Source organism: Eriocheir sinensis, chromosome 12 (assembly GCF_024679095.1).
Source record: "Eriocheir sinensis breed Jianghai 21 chromosome 12, ASM2467909v1, whole genome shotgun sequence".
Taxonomy (NCBI): Eukaryota; Metazoa; Arthropoda; class Malacostraca; order Decapoda; family Varunidae; genus Eriocheir; species Eriocheir sinensis.
Genome location: NC_066520.1, coordinates 17,231,676 through 17,257,293, shown reverse-complemented (window position 1 = coordinate 17,257,293; position 25,618 = coordinate 17,231,676). Strand labels below are relative to the sequence as shown.

The window sequence follows — 25,618 nt, the reverse complement described above, 5'->3', positions numbered from 1 at the left end:
AACTATCACTAGAGTACAGGACACTTGTCGACGCTCGAAGCTTGGACTCGAACGCCACGGAACGAACACGGGACGCCAGGCGGGCACAGTGGAGCGGAGAGGACGGGGGCTGGAGGACGTGGGCGAGAGGTAGTGCGTGTTATGTGTACCGCCTTGTGCTTTGTTGTCTTGCGTGAGGTGCTATACTTAGGCATCTGCAGGACGAGAGGATCGACATCACCCACTGAAGGATCTGGGCGGACAAAGCGCCGGAAAAGTCAGCCAGCGTTCCCTAGAGGTGAGTTCCTTGAAGGGGCTTTGTGGGGCGGCAGTGTGCGAGGCGGCGCCATAACACACTCGGGGAGGCGTCTGGTATCTGAGGCAGCTATTTGCGACGTAAAATTGTGACAGAGTAATATTATTGTAGGCATTATAGGTTAAGATTCGTTTCAGGTCCGTGCCAGTATCTCATTACCTACCTTATGAAACATCAGTATCTCTTCATATATCTTTTCTACAAACCTTCAACAGTCATGGAAACGCTTTGAAAATCCAATTCAATGACTTTTTTTTTACTCTTGAAAATATGGGATTATGTTTACGAAAGCGCGTCGCCTCCTCTGCTGGCCGCGGCGACGCTGCAGCGGGTGTTGCGAGAAATACCTCCTCGCTGAAATAAGTCACATATACATGAGGGGGGGGTCCAGAAGGTTAGAAGGGGGGTTAGAAGGGGGTTCGAGGGGGGCGCAGCCCCCCCGTTAGTAGGTCTTAAAGTTCGGTTGGAGTAGTTTAAATATGCTCCCCGACCCTAAGCCCTCTGCGAGCTATTTTGCGTTTGCGGCGGCTGCAGCGTCGCCGCGGCCAGCAGAGGAGGCGACGCGCTTTCGTAAACATTATCCTCTATTTTCATGTGTAAAAAAAAAGTCCTTGAATTGGATTTTCAAAGCGTTTCCATGACTGTTGAAGGTTTGTAGAAAAGACATATGAAGAGATACTGATGTTTCATAAAGTAGATTATGAGATACTGGCACGGACCAAATACGAATCTTTACCGCATTATATATTTTGATTTTTTTTTTTAAGACATGCGATTAGTTTCTATTATTTTTCGAAAGGATATTTTTTCTGTGCTAACTTTTTTTTAATCCTTTCGAGTGTGATTAAGATCAAATAAACTTTCTATAAAGGCTTAAAAGTTTAATAAATGATCAAATAATGAGCAAGAAAATTAAACCTATTCCGTTAAGACACAAGGTCTACCAGGAGTGAATTCACAAGTGTTCACCTGCTACACGGGCTCACCCCCCCATCACGCTCACCCCGCATCTCCCACATTTACAGTGTTCACTAAAAGACAGATGAATATAGGATTGTACCCGTCTTAATTCATGGGCGGCACCTCACTCACCTCCCCCCCCCCTTTCTCGTACGACAGTGCTTCAATAAAGAACAGGGATGAATAGAATACGGGAGGCAGTTGCTCACCTCACGTTTTGTCTACCACAGCCAATAGAATGATAATGTAGGCCATAGGGGAAAGTCAGGAAATTCAGATGCCAGTCATTTTGTTTACATGAGACTCAGGAACAGGGAAGAATAGGAGGCGGAAGAACCATGAGAGGAAAATGGAAGAGGGCACTAACAACTCTCAACACATTAAGTAAAAATTCATTTTCACTTAACATTGTAGCATTGAAAAGTATTCAAAACTACGTGTTATTTACCGCTATAATATCTACATTAGTTACCCATATTAAAATTCGTCTTCTTCAAAGCATTCGTTCTCTTTGAATGATTTATGGGAAACAAAACTATTTACACGCAAACTTGGGAAGATGTCTTCCAGATATAAGGACTCATTGGGTACTTGTAAGGTTAAAATTAAGACACCTGCCGCCCACCCAACCTCGTCTCAGTGGTGATCAGCTGTGATTTGAATGCCAGGCTACATTATAGGCCTACACCCGCCTGACACGACGACGGTGAGGGCAGCACCAGTGTGAAAGCCCTTAATTAATGTGCGATGATAAATAAAAATACGGTAATTGTATCAGATTTATAAACGTCGATTTATCTTTTTCACAAAAACAAGCATTGGTAATTGATGCTTTTAACCTGAGGCGTAATTGAATATCGTTTCTTGTGTGTGTCTGTCAGTTACTGGTCTGAAAGGGGAAAAGACATTGTTAATTTCGACAATTTTATCCGTTATTCCGACTTTTTCACCACCGTCCGCAGCTCAAACTGTGCACACCCCACAGAGCCACAGATGCGTGTTTTTTCGTCTTGTTGTGCACCCTTGGACAGGGTCGAGGTTCTGTACACACTGACCAGTCGGCGAAGGTTAGTAGTAACCATACAAACATTAATAGATACGACATTTTCCTCAAATAAATGCAAGAAGTACAATCACTGATACCTGATATTACGGCATGACTCATACCGACTTTATACTATGAAATGATTAGTGTTCCTTCAGTCACAGCTCTCTAACGTACGTGAATGTTATGTTGCAGCAGGAGTTGAATGCAGCCAAGGCCTCAGGGAACACACGGTTGAAGACTAACCTCTGTTTGCTCAAGGCGGCACAAGTACACCCAGACCTGCCTTGTGTGGCCTACCAGTGTGATTTGTCTCCTTCTGCAGTCCACTCTAAGCAAGGTAAGAAGTGCTGCTCATGTGTTTTTAAATGTACGTTTTTTTATGTTTTGTAGGTAAAGTAAAGTTAGGTGCATACGATATAACTGTGGGTGGCTGCAGTGCTCATTTTCGTCCCAGTAGTATTGTTCAACATGTATAAACGTCAGATAGGCTACTCGAGGGATTTTCTTGGGAGATTGGGGATTGGGGATTGGGTCTATTAACATGCCCATATCTCGGTTCCTACCTTACGATAGACTATCCTGTCGTCATTTGTTTCCTCTAATAACCTTCAATCCTCTTGGAAAACCGTAGGAAGTAGTGACGTAAATTATACTACAGTTACCCTTTGAGTCTAGCATAGGAGTCCGTTTTCTGTCGTTTTCGTCGCTGAGTTCTATTTCACCTTTCATGGGTAACAGGTGAAGCAACGGGAGACCTACCATAACGTAACTGAAAGGCACTACAGCCTCACTTCTTTTAGCTAGTTAAGGCATGCAATAAATGAGAGGTTGTGATAGATTGTTTCCTCCAGTCGTAATAACGTGGGGGAAGGGATGCTGACCAACCAACTTCAATTCATCTCTCAATGTCACAAGAGGAACAGATTTTTAAGTGACAAGGGACCATAACGTGTGTGTGTGTGTGTGTGTGTGTGTGTGTGTGTGTGTCATGAAGGAAAAAAACCTGGAACAAAAGGTTATAATATGTGGTACAGAATATCACAAACCTTCGTCTTATCACTTCATCTCACACTCAGATAATGTTTTCTTTGTGGAATTTAAAGTACTCGCTGCGTAGAATACTTTCCTTGAGTCATCAATAATAATAAATGCTTAACAGACCAAATATGTACACCATAACTTCTCGTCCGTTGTCATTCTCACACTTAACTTGAATGACGAATGACACCATGTACTTGGATTTATATAGTGCTTCTTCTGTCTCATAAACACACCTACTAGCAAAGATAACTTAATATACCACAAATTTTAGGCACTGAATAGAATGAACGGTAAAACAATCCGCTGATGCTGGTCTAGGTGGTATTCTCAAAGCGTCACTACCACCATCATCACCACCACACCCACCTGCACCACCAACACTACCTCCAACACCTCCACCTCCACCATCAGTCATTAGGAGAGGCAAAACACTGGACTAGGTGTGGCTTTCATGGGTAAATTTCGCCAGCAATGCATTATCGGGTTACCTTGTACCCTTCACCAAGATAGGCAGTGGCTGTGTTAATTTTTTTTGTGGTTGCCTTGTTGTAATTGTAATCGTAGTGGTGGTGGAGGTGGTGGTGATGGTAATTGTAGAGATATTAGTCGAGAGGCGGTAATGGTTCTTGGTAACGCAGTGTTCCAACGTGTATTCAGAGCAGACTGGTATCGCCTTTCCCGCGTTGTATAGTTGCAGCGTGGCGCATCAGCCCGGTCGGAGTGAAGGCGTGTAGGATATCCGAGCATGGTATTGAGGAGGGCGAAGGGAGGCGACTACGCGTTCATTAACTTTACCCGTATTGAAAATTTGCTCTCTGTCTTTTACTGATTCATTGATTACATTAGAACCCAGAGCAGATTTTTAACGTCTAATTGTGGGTCATACAGTGCCGTAGTAATGCTTAATAAATACAAGTAGAATAAAACAAAGCAAGGAATGATAAATAAATCAATAACTATAATAATAATAATAGTAGGAGTAATAATGATGGTAGTGATAGATATATTTTTTTTCTTTTCCATCATCGTCGTTATCATATTCTTCCTCTTCTTTCTCTTCTTCCTCTCCCTTATTCTTTCCATTATTCATTATTCATCACGTCCTTAGATAAAAAGTTTAATTACTGAGGATGCATATATAATTAGGTTAAGGGCATCTTCAGACTCAGGGCAGGTAGAAACTTAGTATAAAAAATAATGGAGGAAAGATGAGGTTGTGAGGGGCAAGGCCATTTGAAGAGAAGATTTATGTGGTTATAGCATGCTGACGTGAGCTGAAGTAGGGCAGGTGAAGTGAGGGTAGGTGAGGTGAGGTAAGAAGAGAGGAGAGTTACAGGAGGTTGAGGCGAGGTTAGGAAGGTGAGGTAAGAGTAAGTTGAGGTGAGATTAGGAAAAGGGAGGTTCAGTTGAGGTGAGGTTAGGAGAGGTAAGATAAGAGGAGGTTGAGGTAAGGTGAGGTTAGGAAATGTAAGGTAGGAGGAGGTGAGGTGAGGTTAGGAAAGGTGAGATGCGTGTATGCTGAGTTGAGGTGAAAAGAAGTGAGGGTGAAGTGTGTGGAGGTGCCGTTTGTGCTTTTTCTGTACCAAGACTCGTGATAGTGATGGATGGAGAAGAATGTTGAGGAATCGCTGCTCTGGAAAGTCGATGGCGGCGGTGGTGATGGCGGTGCATGCATGGAGGTAGTGGTGGCGGTGGTGGTGGTGGTAACAGTGTGCGTGACCGTATCCGAGTTGGTAACGTTGGCAAGGTGGTTTGTGTTGATGGAATGCCCTGAACCGTGACTATTATCAAGGCTTAATTTTACGGATGAGGACAGGTGGCGATGTTGTTTTATGGAAGACGGTATTGTGAAGATTTGCAAGTTTATCACGGGAAGACACTGCTAACGATCGCTTGAATAATGTGTTGATAGTAACGGTAATAATAGTAGTAGCAGTAATAATGATAATAGTAATGGATATAATTTTTTTCTTTTCCATCATCGTTGTTTTCATTTTCTTCTTCGTCTTCTTTCTCTTCCTCATCTTCTTTCTCTACTTTCTCTTTTCGTTTCTTTTTCGTTATCTTTCTCTTCCTCCTCTCTGTATTTCTTTTTTTCGCTCTCCTTATTTTCCTTTTTCTTTTCCTAATTCTTCTCCTTATTCTTCTTTTTATTATTTACCTTCTTCTTCTTCTTCTTCTCATTATTTTCATTATTAACACCTCCGTCACCATCATCATCCTCATCCACATTACTACTACTACTACTACTACTACTACGACTACTACGACTACTACTACTACTACTACTGATTAACGAGAAATATTTCTATCGAAGCACAATTATTTATTCTTTTTTACGTTCTTGGGTGGCTCTAAAGGAGAAAAAAAAAAAGAAAAAAAAATGCAAACACGAACATGGGCATCGAATCTCCGGCTCGGGTATCGTCTGTCCCTCATTGTTTGGCCAACGGTGAGGTAAAAATGCTCCCGGACTTGTTTTCCTGAAGCTTTTTAACTCGCGGAGAAAGTCGATGCCTGCATGCACAATGGGAGGGAGGGAGAGAGGGAGGGTTGGGTGGGGAAGGAGATATCTGGTAAAGGAGGAAAAACGAAAAAGAAAACTAAGCCTCTGTGTGTGTATGTGTGTGGGTGGGTGTGGGTGTGTGTGGATGGGTGGGTGGGTGTGGGCGTGTGTTCGTGTGCGTGTGTGCGTGACGTATTTGCAGGCATGGCAGGGGGTTGATTGCATTTTACTGGTTCATCCTAATGCTCTTTTTCGTTGACATGATGTTTTCTTAATTATATAAGTTTGTGTTCTGATGCGAGACAGAAACCTGAAGGTGACGTTCAAGGCTCAGCTGACCTATTTACGTTAAAGTTACACTAATTTCTGACATATAAGAGTTGATGATAGGTCTCTCTCTCTCTCTCTCTCTCTCTCTCTCTCTCTCTGGGATGAGTTTTTCGTTCCTCTGGTCTGTTTTTTCCCCTGATAACAATTTTAGAATAGAAAGTAGTTTTTAGATTCCCGTGAATAAAGAAAAAATGGACTCCTGCTGCCTCTTTCCATCTGTCTGGTCCTCTGTGTCCTTGTCTTTTTTTTAATATCTCGAACTTTTATTCCTTTCTTTTTTCTTTCCCATTTCTTTCTTTCATATTTCACTTTCTTTTTCAGTCGTCAGTCTTTCAGTTCCTCATATATCACTGTCCTCTTTTTTTTCACTAACGAGAGGGAAAAAGAGAAGGTGGAGGAGGAGGAGGAGGAGGAGGAGGAGGAGGAAAAGAAGGGAGGATGAGGAGGAGAGAAAAAAACAAAAATAAAAAGAAAGGAAGGAAGAAAAAAATGGTGTTGTCTGTGCTTAAGTTTGGGTTAGGGAATGTTTGGAGACTGTTATTATGTAGTGTGTATGTGTGTGTGTGTGTGTGTGTGTGTGTGTGTGTGTGTGTGTGTCCCGTCAAAGAGGAAGGCATTATAAACAAACACAAGGGCCGCCTGGGAGGGACTTTTTGCCGCTACAGTCACACTTAAAATGAAAAAAATGGAGAAAACAAAACAAAACCAGGCCAGCGAAAAAAGAAAAAATAAGTTGCAGATAATAAAAGAGAGGCGGATAACGTGCCTAGTCAAAGGAATTTTCCATTTTTATTTTTGCAGACTTTTCCATGAGCGTTGAGCGGTGAGTGACGTGCTCTCTCTCTCTCTCTCTCTCTCTCTCTCTCTCTCTCTCTCTCTCTCTCTCTCTCTCTCTCTCTCTCTCTCTCTCTCTCTCTCTCTCTCTCTCTCTCTCTCTCTCTCTCTCTCTCTCTCTCTCTCTCTCTCTCTCTCTCTCTCTCTCTCTCTCTCTCTCTCTCTCTCTCTCTCTCTCTGTTTAGCCTTCAACGCATACACACAAACACACACACACCTTTTATGAACGGGAAAATGGGAAAAAAAGGAAAGGAAAGTATCCCCTTCTATTTCCTTTGTATTTTTGCGTTTTCTTTTATGAACTTCGAGTCCGCAAATTCACTGATGGTGTGATTATAAAGACTGGCACTTGTGTATATGAATGGGCCTTTACGGGAGACTATATTGGTTGAGAGAGAATGGGAAAGGAGAGGGAGGTAGGCAGGTAGGGAGAGGGAGGAAGGTAGAGGGGGTGGTAGGTGGGGATCGAGAGAGGGAGGGAGAGAAAGAGGAAGGGCGGCTCACCGTACAATCCTCACAGTGACCCGAGCCGAAACGGAAATGATTTTTTGAGCCTGAAAGAATAGTTAAAGGAATAGAACGAGGGCCGCGGCGCTGTCAAGGGAGAGTGGCTCGGGTGAGGAGCGGAAGAGAGATGTGGTTATTGTTTTGTAGTTGTTGTTTTTTTGTTACGTTTTGGCTATGGAGTAAGTTTGAGAGGAACGGAGGCGCGTGTTGACTGTTTTCCATTTTCTGTGTGCTAGACAAAGACAGATTTAAGGTGGAAATTGAAGCTTGACGGAAGTGACTTAGCTCAAAGAAAGGCGTTAGTAATGTTAGTAAGTCAGTGATGCTTGTATATTATCTCGGTTATGTGTTGTTGTATCTAATAAAATTGAGTTTGAGCCGGTACTAATCCACTTCAGAAACTGAGCATATGATTAATAATCACTACGATCTTTCATCGCGGTAGATGGATTCATACAACCAAGACACATAACCCATCAAACAAGAGCAACACAAATCGTAAAATAATCCTTTTCATACACCAGTAGTCGGAAGCCTTCAAGGAAAGTACAAAATGCTACAATTTTGTAGCTTTTCCAGAACAGAGAACCGCTACATTACACCACGCCAGGGAATAAGGGAAGAAACTGAAAATGGAATATATGTTTTTAAAGGTGTTCATTTTTGTTGAAAAGAATAAGGTCACATCTTAGGTACAACACGGCACGCCTTGGAAGAGGGACATTGTTCCCAGCGGGGTGTGGGCGGCGTCCCGCACGGCGCCCGGAGGTGACCATCAGTCCATGAGCTCCCTCCATTTGACCTAAAGGTGTGGCGAGCAGGGCGGGTGTGCTGCTGACCGGCGCCCGTCAGGTGCTGGGGCGAGGCGAGGCGAGGGGCGGAGAGGGGAAGGCCAAGGCCGCCCCCACTCACACCACACATCCCCCGCGGCGCCGGGTCAGCAGCAGCAGGAAGCCGGTGGGAGGGGAAAAACTGTAAAATATGATGCTGAAAACAGAGCGAAAGTGCGAGCGTGTGTGCGTGCGTGCGTGCAAGCGGGCGGGCGTGCGTGCGTGCGTTTTTAACTCGCGGAGAAAGTCATATCTTGGGTGTGTATGGTGTGTACATACATGGTGTCTATGCAAGTGCATGTTTTCTGACATTCAACTCCATCTTTTTGGCTGTCCTGCAAAAGGGGAAATATATTAAACTTTTTGGCTAGCTCTTCATATCAGCGTCTGAACTGGACCGTTTAATAGATTCCTTTCCAGTAGAGGCTGCCTCGAGGCTGAAGCCATTCATAAAGACGTGACAGAGCGGCAGCCCGGCGGCGGGGTTTGTTCGCCTGCAGAAGAGACGAGGACAAAGCTTACAAGTCACAGCGCGTGCCACTCCTTGCTCGTGACGAGACGCCGGCATATCCTCGGCAACACAGATAAATATATACACATTTAGCGTTATCATGCATCGTATTTCAACATATTTATCTTGTATAAAGTTTAGCATCTCCAAAAAGTCTTCATCACACTCCTTTTTCAACGTGAGACAAAGTAATCTTACTTCTTTATGTGTGCTGGTACCTTTCTGCTTGTTTTCTTGTTCACTCGCATACACTCTTGTGTTAGAATTAGGTTAAGTTAACTGTACCTTCAAACACATGGCAGGCAGAGACAAGAGAAAAGGGTCACTTGGGGAGATGGAAAGCCTCGTTGCCTGGAAAGTGTCGTCAGTCTTGAAAGCGAAGCGTAAGTGTGTGTAAACCTGACGAAGAGTGATCACTTCGGTAAAGCCTCGTGAGCGTAGGGCCGCGTCGCCAGTGTGGGCAGGAACCGACTAATATGTTTGCCGGGACGAACACATCCAACTTAGTGTAAAAGTTTAATGACGCCATATGTTGGGGATAATGTTTGAGTTTTCTCTCTCTCTCTCTCTCTCTCTCTCTCTCTCTCTCTCTCTCTCTCTCTCTCTCTCTCTCTCTCTCTCTCTCTCTCTCTCTCTCTCTCTCTCTCTCTCTCTCTCTCTCTCTCTCTCTCTCTCTCTCTCTCTCTCTCTCTCTCTCTCTCTCTCTCTCTCTCTCTCTCTCTCTCTCTCTCTCTCTCTCTCTCTCTCTCTCTCTCTCTCTCTCTCTCTTCGATTCCTTCTTCCTCATTTCTTCCTTCTACGCCTTTTCTTCCTCCTCCATCTCCTCCTCCTTGTCCCTTGATTTGCTGTTGCTTCTTCTTTTGGTAAATTCCCCGTTTTCATTCACTTTCAAAATATATATTCGTTCAGAGCAAACAGACATAATAACCAATTTTTCCCTTGGGTGAACCACGCTTTATTAACGTCAGCTGTGGCCCGTCTATTTGTCGATAATTCTTTTTAAAAACTTGTGATGAAAAAACTTTTGTGCATTATTGGCTTCGAGATTAGCTTAATGATTCCGTTGAAGACTTGAAACGAGGGATAAAAAATATGGAAGAAAAAAGACGAACGATTGATGGCTCAGGAATTGATGGTTTGACAGAAAGCAAGAATGAGGAAAGTTTTGGTCGAGATGAGAAAGGAAAGGATGTTGACAGGAAGGAAGGAAAGGCTTAAGTGAGTTTGTGTTCGGGGAGGGGGAGAGAGAGAGAGGGAGAGAAAAAAGAGAGAAAGGAGAGGGTGAAAAGGAGAGAGGAAGAGAGAGAGGAGGGTTGATGGAGAGAGAGAGAGAGAGAGAGAGAGAGAGAGAGAGAGAGAGGTGAAGGGGAACGCACACACACACACACACACACACACACACACACACACACACACGTAAAATATTGAAGTCTAAACTATATTTTCTTTCTTTCGTCTTATAAGATTTCAATATGTTAAAAGTTACATCTCTGTGGATCACGCGCGCATATACACACACACACATACATTCTTTTCGACTTCTTATTATTTATTTTACGTGACTGCATAAGAAAATACGAGGAATGTGGTGAATGTGAAAAAACTCCCTCGTGATATATTTTTTGCCTCAGTGCAGGGAGTCACATCCTGGCCACCTCTCACCCTTCCCCTTTAAACCAACGCCTTTTGGAAAGCTGCTCCGAAAAAAAAGAGAGAAAGAGAGAAAATTACAAAATCTTGATACAATTTGCTGCCAGAGATTTCCTATTTCTGCCCTCATGGAAGGCGCCAAGCTCGTAGGAAGAAGAAAACACTGGAAAAGGCTGGAGAAACTTGCCTGAACAACACCCTTTTCTCTTTTTCCAAATTTTCATGACTCTTATACAAGCGTTCTTAGAAGTCTTTTTTGTGCTGTCTGTAGAGTCGGTAGGCTCTCTCGAGGGGCCACTTGGACGAACCTTTCCCATTAGTGGCTCAGGCGAATTTTATTTATAGTGAGTGCCGTAATGTATGACTCTTGATTCTACTATTTTGATATATTTTTAACATTGTCGTCTAGTTTTTATTTACCTATCCCTAACACAATGGAGACGAAGATAATAAACTCGAACCTGATACTGTAAAGAACCTAATCAGAATAACCTGCCCTATACAATTCCTTTCGTTCCTCCACTCACTTTATCTATCGGCAATGTAGGTTTTGGATCTTCAACTCCCGTATGCCTTCCTCCGTGTATTTCCTATCTATTTGTAAACGAATGCAAACCCAGTCTCAAGACCTGGTGCTCAGAAAACCTTACTCTGAAGAACCTGCCCTATACAATCCCTTTTGAACCTTCACTCGCTTTATTGGCAAAGTAGGTTTCGTTCGGGTCCTCAACTCCATTAGTCAAACAGTCAACGAGGCGCAGAAACCTTAAAACGTGGCACTGGCATCCGATTATGCCGTGGAAGCAGGAGTGTTTGATCCCCTTCTTTTGCTTGATTCTTTATCCTCTAACTTTGTCTGCAGGCAAGGCGCTGAGTGGTTCGTGTATCTTTGATGCGACTTCGTGTTTTTATTTTGATATCCCATTGCGAGGTCTTAATCCCCGTCGATACCTACGCGCGTTGAGGGATCTTGGTCTTGGTCTGGGTAGCGTGGTGATTGTTTTTGTGACTCGCCGACGGCAGGATCCATATTCTCAAACATTTCTGGGCTTACATACCCATATTAGGCCAGGTTTCCATAGAGGCTGTGGGTATTTCCATCCCCATATTCTCAAACATTTCTGGGCTTACATACCCATATTAGGCCAGGTTTCCATAGAGGCTGTGGGTATTTCCATGGGTAGTTTTATGGAATTAATGATAGTTTGACAAGTCTTCTGAACCATCAATGCGAACGACACTCACAAATACCAGACTGATTTCAAGTGTGGCCTTTGAAAATATTTGTTGTGAGTGCCAATAGCGTCTGAGAATATAGGCCCGTGGTAATATTTGTTAATAGCGTCTGAGAATAATATAAATAGTAATAAGATAAGATTTAAAAATAAAATGCTAGGGGTTATATTTGTAAAAAAATGTATTGCAAAATATATAGCAGTTTTTACCACGAAAAGAACGAGGAGCAAGACAATGGTGTGTATCTAGATCTTGCGGGTAATTCCAACGTTCTTTAACCTCCTCCCGGTTTTCGTTATTTTCATTCCCTCCTTCCTTGGTTTCCTCCTTCGTACCTCTTTCGTCTCTCTCTTCCTCTCCTCCTTCCTCTCTCTCTCTCTCTCTCTCTCTCTCTCTCTCTCTCTCTCTCTCTCTCTCTCTCTCTCTCTCTCTCTCTCTCTCTCTCTCTCTCTCTCTCTCTCTCTCTCTCTCTCTCTCTCTCTCTCTCTCTCTCTCTCTCTCTCTCTCTCTCTCTCTCTCTCTCTCTCTCTCTCTCTCTCTCTCTCTCTCTCTCTCTCTCTCTCTCTCTCTCTCTCTCTCTCTCTCTCTCTCTCTCTCTCTCTCTCTCTCTCTCTCTCTCTCTCTCTCTCTCTCTCTCTCTCTCTCTCTCTCTCTCTCTCTCTCTCTCTCTCTCTCTCTCTCTCTCTCTCTCTCTCTCTCTCTCTCTCTCTCTCTCTCTCTCTCTCTCTCTCTCTCTCTCTCTCTCTCTCTCTCTCTCTCTCTCTCTCTCTCTCTCTCTCTCTCTCTCTCTCTCTCTCTCTCTCTCTCTCTCTCTCTCTCTCTCTCTCTCTCTCTCTCTCTCTCTCTCTTTTCACTTCCTCCATTCTCCCTCCGCTTCCCTCATTTTTTTCCTCCTTTTCTTCCCTCACGCCTTTCCTCCTCTTCCTGCTTTCTTCCTTCCTTCATTTCCCCGACTAATCTTCCTTCCTTCCTTTTTTCCCTTCATCCCTCCTTTTTTTCTTTTCCCTCCTAAAATCCTTCCTTCCGTCATTCCTTCTCTTTCTTGCGTCTTTGCTCATTTTTCTCTCCCTTTCCCTCTGTTTCCTCTCTCCCTTCCCTACCTCTCTCTTATTCCTTCCGCACCTAATTTTCTCTCCCCTTCCTCTCTCTCTTTTTCCATCCTCTACCCTTCCTTCCTTTCTTCCTTCTTTTTTCGCTATCCTACTGTCCGTTCCCTCCCTTTCCTCCCTCGTTCCTTCCCTCCTTTCCTCCTCTCTTCCTTCCCCTTCCTACTTTTTCCCGCCTCATTCTACCGTCTGTTGCCGTCCTCCTTCCCTTCATTCTTTCTTCCTCTCCCTACCGACTTTTCCCTTCCTCCCTCTCTCCCTCCTCTCCCTACTTTCTGTTGCCGTCTCTCCTCCACGTTCGGCGTGAAAATTGCATCGCTCACATTTCTGGCAGATCCTGATCCGCCTCTGTCCGACGGCGCTGCCTCTTCTATCACGAGGGCTGAGCTGCGCCTTTATCCCGCTCTTTTTGTTTTGTGGTGCCGTCTTTTGTGGGGTGAATTAGGGGTGGGAGGGGTCGTAAGGCACTGGTATGTAGGTATGTATATAGAAAAGTGAGGAATGTATGGTGTAATTGCTACTGTGTTTCGCGTCACAGTATTTAGGTGAGGTCAGTGGTAATGTTTGAATAGGGTTTTAGTGAAGTTTGTACTCTTGCTTCGATACCAGTCAGTCATTGGGGGAATACGCCGGGGGGCGCGTCGCCTCGCCCATCCTACGACGCCAAGTCCGGGAGGTCCCCCCTGGCAAATCGCCATGCAGGCCCCCTTCTCATCCGAAGTACCTCCTGGCAAGATCTGTCGTCTTGGTCAAATCACGAACTCTATGGGCGCTCCTTGGCATCCTCCACTTAGGATTGTCTCTTATAGAAACAACCCGAAGGTCAGGCTTCTGGGTAGCGTGCCACATGCCCGTATAGCCGGAGTTGGCGTTGACGAGTACGGTGTTGTCGCTACGATGTCCACCTCACAAAAATACACATACAGATACATCCACACTTACCCCCCACATACATAGTTGCTATACATACATTTTTGGACTTCCCACTTGATTTATAATTTCTTGGTAATGATTTGTTGAAGGTTATAGCTTTTTGTATTATCTTTCAATACAGATTTATATTGGTGAGGTAATCTTTGTTTGTGCTAGTGAGCAGACACAAACGCGTTTACACATTTGCGCATATTCTACCCACAGGAATGTCATATAATATTCTTCAAAGTGTGAATTCCCAAGATGATATTTTCCACGCCTAAGAATTCCATGACCGCTTCACTTTCCTTTCAATGCGATATAGAGCGATCTGATTCTTTGCTTGACAGATCACACGCTTTCAAACACCTTGATTCCCAATGCGACGGAAAACGCGTCCAATATTTCGAACTCCATCTCGCGTTAAAAATCAAATGGCAAATAAAAGTCCAAACAAGGGCCGCTCCACCCCTCTCCTCCCCGCGCAGATATTAACTAACCAACCCGTAGTAAATAACCTGCCAGGGAAAGGGTCGTCGCTCCCCTCAGCCCCCTATGGAGGTATATTAAGCGAGCCCCAACAAATGACTACCCAGTGGGGTCTTTGTGCCGCTTGACATCAGCAGCTCTTAATATTACGGAACCCTTATCTGGTTATGATGCATCCCCTTCCTGTATTAATGCATATCTCGCTTATTCAGAATCGTAAGCACACCCACACACACATACGCACCCCTCTCCACACACACACGCGCCCACACACACACACACACACACACACACACACACACACACACACACACACACACACACACACACACACACACACACACACACACACACCTTTCCACACACGCTCACACACATTCACATATCCCCCTCCACTCACGCACTTACCCCGACCCACGCACACACATATACGCACATCCTCCACACACACTCATCACCTCTTCGCCACATACACACACGGACACCCTCCCACACACACTTATTTTATCTCAGTATTGGTCTGTCTGTGTCTCTCCACTCTTTCCCAAAATGAAACAGACATGCATTTTTTTTACGGTAAAAGAAGCAGCTCAAGGGCAAAAATAAATAAGAAAGTCAAAACCCCTCCAGCATGAATTACACAAGTACACAAACACACACACGAGCCTTGCAAATTCATAGAGATACGAGGGGGAAACACACACAGCACAGACTTGACAGAAAGAACGTGGAAGAATGTCGAGACTCGAATGCATGCGACTCCGGCAGGATGTCACAAACGTAATATCAGACATAAACACGAGCAATAACGTTTTTTCCCACGACGTTTCTTAAGGGACAGTGACAGACAAGTATGACCTGATAAGAGAGAGAGAGAGAGAGAGAGAGAGAGACCTGACCTGGAGACACAGATAAGGCAACAGAAGAACAAACATACAAACAGACACAGTGAGGTTCAGAGGACGATATGTGTACATGCTCCCCTTGTTTCCCTCTCTCTCTGTTCTCTCTCTCTCTCTCTCTCTCTCTCTCTCTCTCTCTCTCTCTCTCTCTCTCTCTCTCTCTCTCTCTCTCTCTCTCTCTCTCTCTCTCTCTCTCTCGTTATCGCTTTCTCCGCCCCTCTCTCTCCCTTTCTCCCTCCCTTCACTCACTGTCACACACTAATCTAATTAACCTGTTGACCCGGGAATACGACCCCTCCTCCTCCTCCTCCTCCTCCTCCCTCTCCTCCTCCTCCTTTTCCTCCTCTTCCTTCTCCTTCTCCTCCTCCTCCTCTCTTCCTCCTCCTCCTCCTTTTCCGACTACCGCGCTTTCACTCCTTTTCCCATTTTCTGCGTCCTCTTTTGCATCTGCCTTCCCTTCCATCCTTGTGTTCGCTTCGTCTTATTAATTGTTTTTCTTGTGCGTGTTTGTTTGCTGTTGTTGTTTATGCTGAGGGGGAGGATGAGTGTTGAAGGGGCAAGGGATTATGGGGGGTAAGGGAGTAAACAAGTAAGTGTGTTAAGGTGAAGCCTTTGATTATAACTCTTAGGTGTCAACGCGACTCTTTTCAATGTGTGTGTGGATGCAAGACACATACCCCCCTCCTCCCTCACACCCACATATACAGACACACCCACATCCACAAACACACTTATAAAACCCCCAATTCCTTACCCTTAAGCGTTAAAACATGCATCGCTGGCCATGTTTTCCGTGTTCGCTGTATATCTCGCGGCTTACGTAGTAGGTGGCGTGGTGGTCATAGTGGTGTGGTACTTGCGTAAAGAGCTAATGGGCGTGAGCCGTGTCATGTAGCTGCCCTGGGTCCGGTTAGTTTAGACAGGCACATGTGGCAGTACAGGCGGTCTGGGAAATGCCACTTAATGCTTATAGTGAGTGTATGTATGTGCGGGGGGGATTGTGTGTGTATGTGAGACTGTGTGTGTGTGCGTGTGTGTGTATGTGTGTGACGAAAATGCATGTCTATATTCACGCATTCCACATCACTGCAGGCATGACATTGAACCCACTAATTGTCTTCGCATTCTCGTGCTTGCTTCATTACGGCGTGGAGAGTATAGGAACGCTCAACACACATCAATAAATAACTATATAGCGACTCAAATCATCACAGCAGTAGCATATGTATGTCCCGTGGGAAGTCAACTCGCGTACACACACCAAAAAAAAAGTAGAACAAAAAATCAATGTGGACGAGTGTCACTGTAGCCCGCAACAAGCCCCATGCAAGAGGCTTTTCCTGTACTCACGTCATATTTTTTTTAACATTTTTCATGCCATGTGTTCCGCGGCCCAACAGGGGAGAGGGTGAAGGGAGGCAGGGAGAGTGGGAAGGAGGGTGATGTGAGAGAGGGGGAGAGACAAGGAGAGGGAAAAGAGAGAGGAAGAGAGGCAAGGAGGGTGAAGATAGAGAGGGAGGGAGATAGGGAAGGAAGGCGAAGGGAGAGGAAAAGAGGCAAGGAGGGAGAAGGGAGATAGGGAGAGGCAAAACAGGGGAGAGAGGAAGAGAAAGAGGCAAAGACAGGTGGCAACAGTTGGGTCTGCTATGATGGCACTGAGGAAGATACATGGCGACAGATATGTCCTTCAAGATGGGTGAAAGAGTGCAGTTCCAGAGGTTTTGTTTCCTTGGGAGATAGACAAAAGTGTATGTGGGAGAGGCGTATGGAGGTAGAGATGGATAGGTCATTTATAGTGCAGAGAAAGATGTTGTGGCAATGGAAAGGATTGGGTCCAGAGGTTGGGTTGTTTCGCCATGTGCAGCTGGCGAGAGCAATGATGAGGATGGGGAGATTGTAGTGCATTTTAGTGTGTCAGAGTTAGTTGGCAATGGTTAAGTGATATCAAAGTGCACAGAAGTGGTAGAATAAACGATGCTCTCCTTTGGTTTGGTTAAAAATAGAAGGATTGTAAGGGAAATAGTGAGAATGAGCCAATAGTCGAGCTCTCATCCCTTAAATAAAATGTGTTAGTGGTAATGTATGATACAGTAAACGGTGCTTTCCTTCAGGTGCGTTTTAAATAGAATGCTTGCAAGGAAAATAATGGGAATGAGAAAATAGTGGAGCTCTCTTCCCTATAATAAGATGTGTTAAGCTAGGTGGTGCAAGAGTGACGAGGAGGAGGTGATCTGAGTGGACCTTATGACCCAGAAAATTGTTTGCTGACTGGCTGGCTCTGTGGCTGGCAGGTGCGTGGGACAGTAAGCCTCCCCGTGAAGTAAGATGTGTTGTTTTGTGTATATTCTCCAGCTGTTCTTGTCACGGAGGAGACAAGGCGAGGGAGACACGAGTGTAATACTACTTCTGGCGCAAAACGTTTATCTTTCTTATTTTTATTTTCAAACCTAGAACCGTAAGAGTAGAAACATATATATTGCAAAGTCTGTAGCCCCGACACACTTAAAACACAAATGAATAATGATAAACGGAATATAGCAGAATATAGATAATGAAAATAATATAGAGATTGATCCTTTGCTTTTTCATCTTGTTAATAAAAAAATATAAATGGATTGTAGTTGTGTTAGGAGTGGGGTTGAAAAGAAAAAAGAAGAAACAACTATTGGATATATATACGTAGAGTGAACTGTTTATCTCTGTCTCTGTCTCTTTATATGTGTAAGAAATTGCTTTTTTTTTGTGTGTGTGTTTGTGTGCACGTCGGAGTTAAACACACCAAACTATGAGTAAGATAAGCTGTTCCGGATTCCACTGCACGAAACGTTAATAGAATAAGGACTTAGGCGGATCAACGGCTAATGAATTATAAGTATGTATTTAATTATAACCGTAGAGGCTTTCAACGGTAAGTAATCTAGAATAGCTTTAGCATTCTAACACTAAATCATGAAGGTTCAAATGCTCAAAGATGGATGGCAATAACAGAAGAGGAGCGAGGCCTTGAATAATAAGGTTTCAATGCTGTAAATAGGGTGGGGATTAATAAGGGATATGGGGCCTTTGAATAATATAGTTTCAAATGCTGTAAATAGGCTGGAAGTAAAGGAGACGTGTGAGGCCTTTCAGTAATAGTGTCATCATCATCATCATCGTTTAACGTCCATTTATACCCTATGGTGGGGCTGGACGGGATATGAGCCTCCTCCACTGTTGCCGGTCCATAGCCATTTCTTCCGTGATGTTCAGCCTCCTCATATCTTCCTCCACCACCCTTCTCCACGTCTCCCTTGGCCTTCCTGGTGGTCTTCTGCCCTCTACCTCAAAGTTTAGTGCTCGTCTCAGGTTGTGTTCTTTTCCTCTTCAGTAATAGTTTCAAATGCTGTAAATAGGTTGGGAGTAAAGAAGAGGAGTGAGGCCTTTCAGTAATAGTTTCAAATGCTGTAAATAGGTTGGGAGTAAAGAAGAGGTGTGAGGCCTTTCAGTAATAGTTTCAAATGCTGTAAATAGGTTGGGTGTAAATGAGGAGGAGCGGGACCCTACTCACCTTTGTTCGCCGCCCCAGAAATTAATCTACCCTTAACCTCCCCCGGCCCAGCTTGGCACCTCTTTAATCTGATCCAGCTAACTCGGCGTAAGATTAATAGGAGCACAGGGGAGCCGCTAGCATCGTGATTAATGGGTAGACGATGAGGGCATCCCGTTCATAATAAACACTGTCGCAAAACACACAATTAATCACCTCCGACAGTGGAATATTTACGTTTCGTGATGCGGAAAACTAATTGTGTGAGGGGATTACCCGTTGACAGAATACATAATGAGGAACCAAAGGAACTCGGATTATTATCTAACCCGGACATTGTAAACACACACACAAACGCACACACACACACACGTTTTCCCCACGCACACACACCACACACACAGACACGCACACAATTATCAGGAAGTGTAGGGCTGCTTGTTGTTTGTCCTGCGTGTGGTAATGACTCTCCCGAACAACATTAGGTCGCGACACTTCCTGAATTACTGTTAATTATCCACCGTCGACAGCAGCTTGTTAAGGTAAAAAATTGCGTGGCGGTGAGGGTCTTTTAAAGGTTAGGAGTGCGGGGGTTCGGCAGTGAAGGGGAACCGGAGTACTTTTTGGAAATTCACTTATTCTGCTGATATGGAAGAGCTGTTTAGGATGGTCTGCAGGGATTAGAAGAAGATGGCGTGTCGGTAGCAACTGTGGGGACATCTTGCTTACTACCTCTGCTAGCACCCTTTGTTCCTGTCTGTCTGTTTCTCTCTCTCTCTCTCTTCCCTTTCCATTTTCTCTACTTGATTCTCTTTGTCTCTACTTCTCATTACTTCTTTCTCCTTCCCTTTTTTTTTATTTTCTCCCAGCACCCTCTTTTCCTGTCTATCTGTCTGTTTCTCTCTTTCTCTTCCCCCTTCTACTTTCTCTACCTTACTCTCTTCGTCTGTTTCGTTTTGCTTTCTCCTTCTTTACCGTTTTCCCAGCACCCTCTTTTCCTGTCTATCTGTTTCTTTTTCTCATTTCTCTCTTCCCCCTTCCACCTTCTCTACCTTATTCTCTTCGTCTCTGTTTCGTTTTGCTTCCTCCTCCTTCTTTACTGTTTTCCCAGCACCCTCTTTCCCTGTTTGTCTATCTGGTCTATCTTGTGGGTCAAAGAGATGGACCTAAGTTAACCTCGTGTGTGCATCGCTCGCTGTGGCTTAGTTGTGGTTCCGGTGACTACCAGCTCCAGTGAAACTCTTGCTTGCGTCCCCGAACCTCTTACATTATGGGCTTATGCGTATAGCTCTCTCCATGTAGACTGTGTTAATGCCTTCAATTTCCTTTCTTTGGAGTTATTACAGTCTGTCGGTTGTTGTAGTGAGGACTCAACATGACGTATTTGGCTGACATTCCTTCGCACACAGTTAAGATACAACGGAGGTGTTCTTAGAGTAGATATTTTCGAGATCATCATGATGGTGATTGTGTTTGCTTCCTCTAGCTTATTTTTTTCATCTCTGTGTGTGTCGCGGTTTTCTTTCTCTTTGTGTCTTTCTCCCTCACTCAACTCATGCTCTATTTCTCACTGTCTATGTTTGTTTCTTTGTGTCACGGTCCCTGGCGCTGGTGTTGTTACTTCAGTCTCAGGAGAACCCAGTCTTAATCCTCTCTGACTCGTGTTTCACGCAAAACCTGCTGGAGTTCGGGCGGGCATCATTACCTTGGCCCTGACTTTCCGAGGTGCTTAACTTGCGGCGTGTAGTTGCCTTGGAGAGCAACAAGACCAGCGTGACTTGGACACGAAGCCGCTCCAACTTCCTGAGGGTTGTTGTGGTAAACAGGAGGAAGTTGTCTCGTGGAGGGCGTGGACTTTGAATTCGGGAGGTCCTGAACGAGAGCAGAAGGTGGATAGATGAAAATTTACTCGCCTTCCAAACGCCCTTGTACACGTCCATTGTTACTGTGATTTTAAATGCACCAAGAACTCTACTACTACTACTACTACTTCTACTATTACTGCTACTGTTACTACTACTGCTACTGCTACTACTTCTACTACTACTACTGCTACTACTGCTAATGCCACTACTATTACTACTATGACATTTCCTGCTTCTGCTAAAAAAAGAGTTCATGAATTTCTGTTGGTGCTTGTGTGTGTCAGAGTATTGTGTTATTCTCTTGTTCAGGTTTCCCTCTCAGCGATACATACAAAGCAAAAGGACGAAACAAAACATCACACCTCTTCGCCTCGTTGTGTTCGAGAAGCCTTTCAGCCGTCCCTTCCCTTCTTATTTTCTCTTCTTTTCATCCTCATCACCATCGTGTCCACATCCATTATTCCTACTGGGCTCTTTTACCTTTTACCTCTTGCGTCTGCCCTCGACTACCTGATAACCGTTTTTACTTATCTGTCCTCGCTCGCGCTGCACCAAGGAAAGAAAAAGATGAGGAAGGAGGCTTAATGGACAGTAATGAAGTCGTTGATGTCGTTTCTGATGCCGGACGAAAAGTGAAGGGAAGCAGAGAAGGGGGAAAGGTGGTAGTAGTGGTCGTGGTGGTAGTCGTGGTAGTTATGGAGGAAGAAACATGGAGGAAGGAGAGAGGGAAAGAGAGAGAGGGGGAGAGGAGTAGTAGGTACGGTTTTCATGGTGTATTGGGTAGCGTGAGATGGTGAAGGCGAACGCTAAACCACAAGGGGAAAAGAACCTAATGGGATGGTGGATGGAAGAAAGAAACTAGTCGGTTAAGTTAATGGAGGACTCAGACAAAAGAAGAAAGACTGTAGTGAGAGGACAAGTTTGATAGTTTAGGGAGCAGAGGCCTTAGGGTGAAGGTTAGGATGAAGCGCCTGTATGTGTGTGTGAGGGGGGAGGGTGTCAGGAGTGTGTTGGAGGGGGCAAGGTGGCGTGTGGTGGATATTTATGAGACCAGCGTAAGAGGTGTGGGCTGCAGGGGTGATGGGGGTGGAAGGGCACGATTGGGGGATGGGGAAATGTGCGTAGATTAATGTGTCCGGTGATGGGAACGCGCTGGAAAATTTCAGAATATAAAATCGACCATAACGTTAGAGTTCCACGCAACCGATATTACAACTTTACGCAGGACGGCACAGCGGACACATTAAGCACTGTCAGGCGAAAGTATTTACAGCTGTTTTGCGTTTCAGAGCAGTTCGGGGTCAGACGTAGAGACAAGAAATTTGCTAATGAAAGAAAACAGCGTGCCCGTCAAACAGAATGTGGTAATGTGTAAAGTTGAGGAGAGGAAAACAAAACGCAGGAAAAGTAGGATATTACTGAGTGGGTGGAGCGAGCACACACACACACACACACACACACACACACACACACACACACACACACACACACACACACACACACACACACACACACACACACACACACACACACACACACACACACACAGACAAAAACACAAACACACACACACACACAAGGGCAATAGAATAAAAATACACTAATAACTCAAACAACAACACCACCACCAACAACAGTAACAAGTCAACCATCGTATACAGCAAGGAATAACACGAGAGATCAAAGAGCGACTTGAACTTGAACTGGAGAACAAAATAACAAACAGAGCGGAACAGAACAACATAAAGGCGGGTCGCTTCATTACAATCCGAAGCCCAGCATGAGTAATCTTCGTTCCCTAATAAGCAGAAGCAGAGTGGGATCGACATTAACATCGTCCCTGCCACATTAATACACAACAAAGGCCCATGACCATTAATATATTGCTTAGCGTAGCGGCGCACCACCAGACGAGGCGTTATATAATACGAATACAAAGCCTTCTCAGTCTGGTTCTCTTCGTTTCTGCTTCTTTTTGCTTCTTTCCCCTTCACATTTTTCCCCAACACCCTCTTTCTCTGTCTCTTTATATGTTTCTCTCTACCTCTTCCCCCTTCCGTCTTCTCAACCTGATTTTCTTTGTCTCTTATTTTCTTGCTTCTTCCTCCTTCATTTATTTCCTAGCACTCTCTTTCCCCATCTGCCGATCTAACTGTTTCTCCCTTCCTCACTTTCTCTCTTCTTCTTTCTGCTTTCTCCACCTGATTCTCCTCGTCTTTAATTCTCTCTTCTTCCTTCTCCTTCACTCACTCACACCCTCTTTCCCTGCCTGTCTATCGGTCTGTTTCTCCCTCTGTCTCTCTCTTCTTCCTGGGTGCGTGAGGGAACCAATTACACACCTTGCATCAGACAGGTAATCAGTCACGGCGATTTATTATGATTAGTGTTGTATTGGCGTGTCACTCTTTGGGTCTTTGTACTTTTTCGACTAGCCACATCTTCCGGGGCTCTTCCGACAGGTGTTTCCGTTGCCCTTGATGAGAGTTACTTGTCGTCAAGGGATACTCGGGTGAGGCAGGAGCGTAAGTGAATTACCTGCCCTCTAATTACCAGGTAGTGAAGGTAATAATGTAATTCTGAAGAGTGGGGAAAAAGGAGGTGTACTTAGAAGAGACATTTGCGAGGTCATCAAGAGTGTAATTGTGTTTGCTTCCTCGATTTGATTTTCTTCATCTCTTTGTGTGGCTCGAGGCTTTGTTTCCCTTTGTGTCTTTCTCCCTCACTCGACTCTCCTTCTCTTGCTCCCTGTCTATGTTTATGTCTTTGTGTCTTTGTCTCGTCAGTCTGTCTGTCTGTCTGTCTGTGTCTGTCTGCCTGTGTCTGTATGTAAGCGTCTGTCAAAGGAAGGTTATAAATAATCTACTGTGATTTGATTTTCTTCTCGTCTAACAACATTTGCTACGTTAATGTGTCAGTGTTTACAAACCTATATTATTTACGAATAGAACTCTTCATTCACTTCAACATCAACGAAAATTCACGACACTTTCAAAACAATAACTTCGAAATGCAAACTATTTCTTAAACAAGGGCATTCATTTTACCGGAAGGCTCTGAATATTAACATTATTTTACGATTTTCTCTACGGTAGTTTCTCATGACGGGGCCGAAGTAGTAAAACACTGATGGCAGCACGAGACCTTTGCCAGAACACGTAGGAAGTAGGAATAGCGTTGGCGTATGGCGGGCGGATATGACGGGAAAGTGGCGGGCGGGGAAGGTTGGTATGGGAATAGAGATGGAGGTGGTGGCGATGGGGGTGGACCTCTCTGCCGCCACCACAGTAGCCAAAGGTGGAAGTTATAATTGGTGGAGTCATAAGAGGCAGAGGGGTGGAAGTGCCTCGTAACGAACTTAACCCCGTGGCTAAATTGAATGAGTGGCCTGATTGAGCGAGTGAGTGAGTAAGTGGCAGTCAGCGGGCAGAAGGAAGGAAGGGAGGGAGGGAGGTGTACAGGGATGTAGCGAGAGAGGTAGGAAGGCGAGGTGAATTAGGCACTTGGAGCAGCGGCCACGAAAGGAAGTTGTCAAGGAGGCGGAAGTAACAATGATGAGCTAGTAGATTACGAGGGAGAGCTTATAGTCGCTGGTTGTGTTTGTGGTGATAGTGGTGGTGGTGTGGACGGTGGATCAGAGGTACTATATTACGTTGTGGGTGTAGGGAATCAAGTAGAGTGCTCCCAATCAAGTTATCGTACAAAGAAACCTGGTAAATCATCCATGACACCCACTAAAAATGACATAGGACGTATTAGTTGTATGTATTGGGTATAGGGTCGCTTGGGAGTCCACTGTCAGTCTCCGCTAAGCTATGGGAACGAAACGAGGGTAAAAATATTTGATGTGACGCACTGAACCCCACTCATACGACGAGCACTGACATATTAGTTACATTAGCCTATTTGCATTAGTTATATATTAAGTACAGGGCCGCTTGGGAGTCAACTGTCATTCTCCACAAAGATATGACAACGAAACGAGGGTACAAATTGTGGATGTGACGCACTGAACGCCATGGAAACGCCCAACGCTGACATATGAAGGCACCAGTAGAGGGCAGCGAGTCTGATCACACAGCTCACTACACTCATTTTGATCCCTTGATGAATGGTGGGGCTCGATCCCAGCACGGGAGAGGCGGCCGCTTTACCGAAATGATTATAGCGCTTTTAAATACGAGAATAAGGAAGTGTGTAAATATGAAAAAGAGTGGATTTGTTGTCGGTTTGTTTTGTGCACTGTTTGACGTCGAAGGGAACACGAAGGGGAGAAAAAGGATGTATAGAGAGGAGGTGCAGCCGTTATGTTATCTTGTTTACTTTACCGAACTGATCATAGCACTTTTAAATAGGAGAATAAGGAAATAAATGGAAATGAAAAGGGATTGGATTGTTTTCTGTTTGTTCTGTACACTGTTTGGCGTCGAAGAGAACACGAGAGGGAAGAAAAGGGGAGTATAGAGAAGGGGTGCAGCCGTTTTGTCATTTTGCTTACTTTACCGAACTGATCATAGCACTTTTAAATACGAGAATAAGGAAATAAGTGGAAATGAAAAGGGATTGGATTGTTTTCTGATTGGTCTGTGCACTGTTTGACGTGGAAGGAAAAAAATATATAATTGTTTCCTTTTTTTGTGCCCTTGAGCTGCCTCCTTTGTTTAAAAAAAAAAAAAAAACGAGGGGGAGAGAAGGGGAGTATAGAGAGGGGGTGCAGCCGTTCTGTCATGTTCGCTTACTTATATAACAGACGTTGACGTCCACCACCACCATCACCACGCACTCGCCCAGGACACGACTCACGAGGGTTTGTCTATATACCTTTTTTTTTTATTGACGCCTTGCAAATGTAAACAAATGGTTCCTCTTTTCTAGTCTTTTCCATTCGGCTTTTGTTCTATTTCGTGTCTGATTGTAGAGAGAAGAGGCGTATCATCAATTAAGACAAGAATATGCAGCCACATCAGAAAACCAAAAGGCTCCTTCTCTTCTTACCTCATCGTACATCAAGCTCAGAATTCACGAAGCTTGCGCATGTATCTCTTCTGTTGATCGTTTCTTTTCCTCTCTTTC

The 25,618-nt window shown here is 44.5% G+C and overlaps 1 long non-coding RNA gene across 1 annotated transcript in view; it reads left to right on the top strand.

The window, feature by feature from the left end:
- LOC126997509 (uncharacterized) overlaps positions 1-25,618 on the top strand; it is a 105,533-nt gene continuing 79,915 nt past the window's right edge. Inside the window, exons 1-2 of the long non-coding RNA XR_007752164.1 lie at positions 1-277; positions 2,496-2,640. This is a non-coding gene — a long non-coding RNA (uncharacterized LOC126997509). The remainder of the gene's footprint in view (positions 278-2,495; positions 2,641-25,618) is intronic.